Raw genomic sequence first — 6,349 nt, 5'->3', positions numbered from 1 at the left:
CGTGGACCCACTCTGGTAACACGTACAGTTCCAAAACTTTGTAAAACACATTCATATTTAACGTAAAATAATTTTACTGATATTCGTTAGAAGACGATGCTTTAAAGAGAAAAAATATGCGGAAAAGACGCTAAAACATTAAATGAAACATCAGTTTAAGGAATGGCCATTATCTACTGGACTTACTTGTTGACAAAATAAGCGAAACAGATAAATGATAAAAATAAGATCAGTGGGTAAAAAAGAAACTCATGGTGTTTTACACCAAGGAAAAATTGTTTTAACTAACCTGCTGATATCTTTAACTATCTGTAAAAATGCTCGTTTTTTTTATTAGAACCACTTAATTCATTAATGATTGTCATGTCAATTCTGTAAGAGGCAATTTGTGATCGTAAATCGTCATCATCTGCCAACAAACGACCAATTGCTTACTTGAAAAAATCCTGAAAAATAATCTAAAACCTCAACCGTGTTTTAAAGATATTAGATTTAAGTACCGTTATAAATACTATTTTCAACGGGTTCCATGCGGTATTCCGTTTTGTACCTAAATTCATGGGCACCATACTCTGGCCATCGTAAGCAATCTACCGACTTTTTTGCAGCTCAAAAATTCAATTAGACGGATGATGGATTGTTAACCAGGATGTTAACCCGGATGTTAATCAGGATGTTACAGACTGCGTGGTTATTTTTGGCAGTTCGACCTCAACCGTCTAATGAGTGTACTCTAAAATCACAGTTGTAAGGGGTACCAAATGTTTAACTACTTTAAAATGTTTGCCTATTGGTGAATTTCTCTTTTCCGTTTTTTACTCTTTTATTCATATTTCCCTGTAAGGGGTGGGGATGGGAATGGGAAAAGTTTTACTTTCAAACCAGGGAGGTATGTGAACACAGCTTAAAGAATTCACTTCATGATACTTCAATGAGTATCCAAATACACATTACGATAATACATGTACATGTTAATGAATTGTGATGAAACAGAAGCTACCTTTTTCATGTTTAAGTTCACACAGTTAATGTATGTTTTTTTTACCTCTTCTATGCCACTAGAGGGCTGCACGAGCTCTTCGCAGGGCCTCGTCCTTAATTCTGTCCACATACAACTTAGTGCCAAAGATCTTCAATGAGAAAGAGGCTCATGGGAGAGCACCCAGCTGCTTTGTTTTCTCAGTGATAATCTCAACTCTGTCTGCAACACAAGAAGAACATGTAGGCCTTCTGAAAGAAACTCAATAAGTCTGGATGGAATTATATTGTTCCAACGCGGTTATATCACTGAACAACGATACAGACAATTCTTAAATTATTGTTCGTCTGAAAATCACGTTTGTCATCGAACGCTGTCTGATGTGATGGCTTTGAGAAATTTAACCTACAAAGAATCCCTTTATTTGAATGATAATATTCTAGTAGTTGAATGGTCTTATTAAAACAGATATGAAAAGATGAGTGGAATGTTTGGCAAATTTTCATACTGAATGCTAGAAAGAAAAAATGACGACAAACATTTTATTATGTAAATTGCACCCGTGTATGGTATATTTACTAATACCAAGTCTGCAATATTTATCATAGAATAGTAAGTGAACCTCAATATTAGTCATATGTCCAAGAAAATTCATATCACAAATCTGCATTTGTGAAAAAATCGAAACTAAACATGATAAACTGAACTTTGTTTATTTCCCATATTTTGTACTAGCATTATAATATATCATAATATAATACTATGCTGATTGTTTTTGCATACGTGAACACGCTTGGAGATCAAAGATTTTGGAGGGGGAAGAGGGGAAGGTTGAAGGCTGCAAAAAATGTTCACCGATATAAAATGGTAACGCGGACCATATTTTGTATGGCATAGGGACAGGAAATGTACCGAGTGGGTGGCGTGAATCAGCCAATGCCACATATTTGGCATCCGTTAACAATGGCAAGATTATCTTGCCAAATATATGCCTAATTAGCTGAGATTCAAATGAAAATAGACAAGTAGCAGCTGCAACTAAAACGGGAAACGAGATTAAAATCTCCAAGGCACCCCTTATTTCTTCACCAATAAACTCGAAGGTTACGTTGGTCGCGCATCTTTTGTGGTAGCAAATACTCCAGAGAGCGCGCAACATTGAAAGACAGATATTTTAACTATAATGAAATTCTGTCATATCATACAACAACCCCCATAAATGTAAGCTGATTTTGTACATGGCTTTCTCATGTATAGTACGTTTCCAACTAATAGCCAAAATAAAATGAAAAAAAAAGAAAAACCAACTTTTTTAATTTTAACAGAAATGAAAGTCCTGACAAAGAACCAGGAGTGCATGAGTTTTGTGCGATGTTCAAAAGGAAATATGAAACAATGTCAACAATAAGGTTTTGAAAAATTCATGAAAATACTAATAATAGCTGTATAGTGATTATAGACTACATATCATTAATGAAACACCATGATTTTTGGATGAATATGAGAACCCCCACTGATCGAGAGCTAGAGACTTTCTAAGGGACAAGCTCTCGGGATCAAATTACTTACGAAAACACTATGGATTTGCCTTCACAATTATACCTGTCAGATTTCCCGTTTGATATCAATGCAACTTCGTCACGCTATCCGTCTATTTAGTTCTGGATATTGATAATGTGAAAAACAATAACAATGACAATAAAGATCCATTACTTTCTACTGACATTTTGTCATAAAACCATTAAAATCTAGACCCAAGCATGGTACACAATGGTTCTGATATTTGGCTTTAAAAGAGACCCGTTCCTTTCTCATACATTATTTAGAATTCACTAATAATTTGTACCCATAGCTTTAGGCTTTATAAGCACTTTGTTGGTTCATGTTTGATACGTAAATCTTATCAACTATTCAAAACGTCACTACAAATATGTCCAAAGACACCTGCCCACCCCCACGGCCTTTTGACCTGTATAAATATGTAATGCTTGAACTACTCCGGATCGTGAACAAACAGATTAATAAGATCAATAAAAAACGGAATGTAATTCAAATTGTATGTGTTGTCTGCATTCGTCCCCCCTGAGAAAAAAATTCGGAGCAAAAGATATCAGGTTTTATTCTCTCAAAATGTGTTTGTCCACAGAAGCATTTTCAATGGCCTCAGTAAAAACAGAAGGCTACTGAATAAGCTCGAATGGGTCATCATGTGGTCAGAGGCAGCCTATGGCTTTATTACTCCCGTCACGAATGAGAAAGTATGAGACATAAATTGTCGACAAATTGGCAGAAACTCAATTAAGTGACAAACTCAGAGTGGCCCTCTCTCGAGGAAAAAGTTACCAGTGCTTTAGAATCCCGACTCCAGCAACGGTCCTTTGTGTATAAAGCCAACCGCAGGTTTGATCTTTATGGCGATCGGCGCAGTTGCCCAAATATGCAACATGCCATTATTTTCTTAAAATATCTATAACAGAAACAGTTCAACATTAGAAAATCAAAAGAGCTTTTTGAACATTTCGAAGTGATGGTGAATAAGATGGCTCTTTTTATATAATACACTTATTAAAAGTAGAATAAACGAACCAGTTGTAATTTGGATGCATTCTGCAGTTTAAATTAATTTCACTTTGGCGAAATATCAGCTCCATGTCCCTAAGGGAAGAAAGTTTATAGGCATATTGGGTTGAGAAATACTACAAGTGTACTGAACACAAACCATAGACTCTGTGTCATTGTATATAGATCCCCAGTGCCACGGGAAGTTTGGGATTTAAAGGAGTTTAGCAGGCCTCTGAATAGCAAGACTTTAAAGCAATGATAAAGGTTAAAACATTACTCGTAAGCTATAATGACTTTACTCGTCTGTCCGACTGTGTGCCATTGTTACAGTTTGACTGAAAATTCGAGCTTGAAAATTATTTCTAGAATCTGTAGCCCAAAGTACTTGGCACAGCACCAATAAAAAGTACCAACACCAGTCAAACATCTCTGAAATGGAACTGCCAAAACTGACAGCCGATACAAGACCTCATACAGTAATCATGAATAGGCCACGCAATGTTGGGCATCTACCTGTCAATTCATGGCGCGTAGCGTCAGTAAGTATACAATTGATTAGTGTCGGCTTTGGAGCGTTAAATCATTACATGTCTCTCATCGATTCTTTAAAACTTTGATCCCAGAGCCACAATGATGGATGTCACACATTACTTGATAATATAGGCCAGGAAACCTCAGGGAAACCTCTCACAAACCAGCTTGGAATGTACACGAACGCTGTCCTGTCATTTCTTCGACTCTTTCCCCTTTTGTGCACTTCCTAATGCCAGGCTATTTTTGACTTCTTGTTCCTCCCGCCTCTTTGTATTTTAGAATGGCTTCATAAATTTCCTCTCCCTTTCTCTATTCGGTATTATGTAAGTTTTCTTTAATCAAATACACACAAGCGCGCACCCACGCACGCACGCGCGCACCCAAACATTCGTCAATTCTCTTTTTAAATAAGATAAACAATAACAAAAATAAGACTGAAAATAATTATACGTTAGGAAACCCTAGGTTAAATTAATAACCATTGGATTGTGAGTATTATAAATTTATATACTCCAGCCTATAAAGTGTCTATTAGTTTAAACTATGTAAAATGTTTATCACTTGAGGTCTTTTTTTTTTTTTTTTTTTTTTTTTTGCACAACGTTATAATTGAAACACGCACCCCAGCGCTTGCACTTTAATAACAAAAGCTTAAACTCAAATCCGCTTTGACAATGAAAAATCGGTGCCTTGGTTAAGATCTATGGTTGTCTGCTCATGTCTGAGACGAACTGATAGGAGGCGTCTCACATACTTGTGTAATTTTTGGTGTAAAGTGCGCTTTGTACTGTGCATAAGTGCTCCTGCTTACGTGCCTTGACAAAGGTTTGATATACATCACTGCTAAAATATAATTTTCTTTTTTCCTTTTCTTGATATGTAAACTAATAAACAACACTACATGTGAGTGATATGACAAACGCGAACACAGGGCAGTTGGAATAAATCGAAGTAAAGGGGTTTACTAGTTTATCAGTATTCAAATTCAAAATGCATAGGAGCATACAGAGATGCATGTTTAATAGCGGTCATCGATCATTTGTGATATTTCGAATTCACAAGCCATCAATAATCTCCCCTGTGGACCTGGAACTGTGTTGATATTAGAACTGATCAAATAACATATCTTCTGTACAGAAACGGAATGAGAAAAGCCTCTTCTTTGGCAACCCCTGACTTCTCGTTTCGATTAAGAATGTTATTGAAAGTACAATGGTCGGACTTCCGTAAGGCCACGTACTGGTGGTAGTGTCATGTCTTTGAAAATTTGAAATAATTCATTTATCTGACAGACAGTTGTATTGGGGATATGATGAGTGGCATTCTTGTGACTGTGTGATGAGTTTATTAGTTAAAGATTTTTGACGCACACAATATGTTTGTCATGCTATCTAAGAATTAGATCGTTTCGGGGAGGACGTGCATCTGTGACGTCACGGGCGCAGTTGTCTGCTGCTTGTCAGTATCAAAATATGACTGCAGGGCATTTTTTTAAAAATTTTCTAGTGTACGTATTTTTCTATCAGTATTGGCAATTTCCTATCCGCATTACATACGATTTTGGCTTTTTCTTACGCCAGTTTGGCACCAGTTTGCCCGGTTCGTACCCGTTCGTCATTCGTTTGTTGCCAACAAGCGTTGAGGCATCGCTCATAAACAGTGACATGTCTAAAACGACAGCGCTAATACATCACAATCAGACAAAAGTAGCCATTTTAAAGGGTAAATACTATTTTGTTGTCCAGGTTCTCCCTGTGCAAGGTACGCATGTAACAGATCATTAAGTTTGAGTCAAGAGAAGAAGGATGTTCTGAATTCCTCTGAAGACAGAAACAGAGTATCACAAACCATAGTATATGTTCCATATGAATAATATAGATAAATAATGGTACAAACACTATTACAGATGATATATTTTTGTTTACCTCACCTGGTTAAAACGGATTTTGTGTTTTGAAGAAGTAAAGAGACCAACATCAAAACCATAAAACGTTGGATGGTGCAATCAGTTCTGTTTGAATATAGAATCATGAATTGGTTGACAATGGTGACCGTACGAGTTGCACATTCAGAGAAAGAAATATGAAATGAAATAACAGAAACTAGAGAGGTTGTCAATACACATCTCTCGTAATAAGTCGATAATTGTTGTTGCTCAGATTTCCCTAAATAATTATTTTCGAAAGGATGTTATATTATATTGCAGCCATTCTGACAACATGATGCCATAGTGAGGGATGAAATGTTTCACGAAATGTTTCACGAAAACAGCAA

The sequence above is a fragment of the Lingula anatina genome, chromosome 3 (assembly GCF_051362555.1).
Source record: "Lingula anatina isolate TDL-2025a chromosome 3, LinAna3.0, whole genome shotgun sequence".
NCBI lineage: Eukaryota > Metazoa > Brachiopoda > Lingulata > Lingulida > Lingulidae > Lingula > Lingula anatina.
This window is presented reverse-complemented; position numbering follows the sequence as displayed.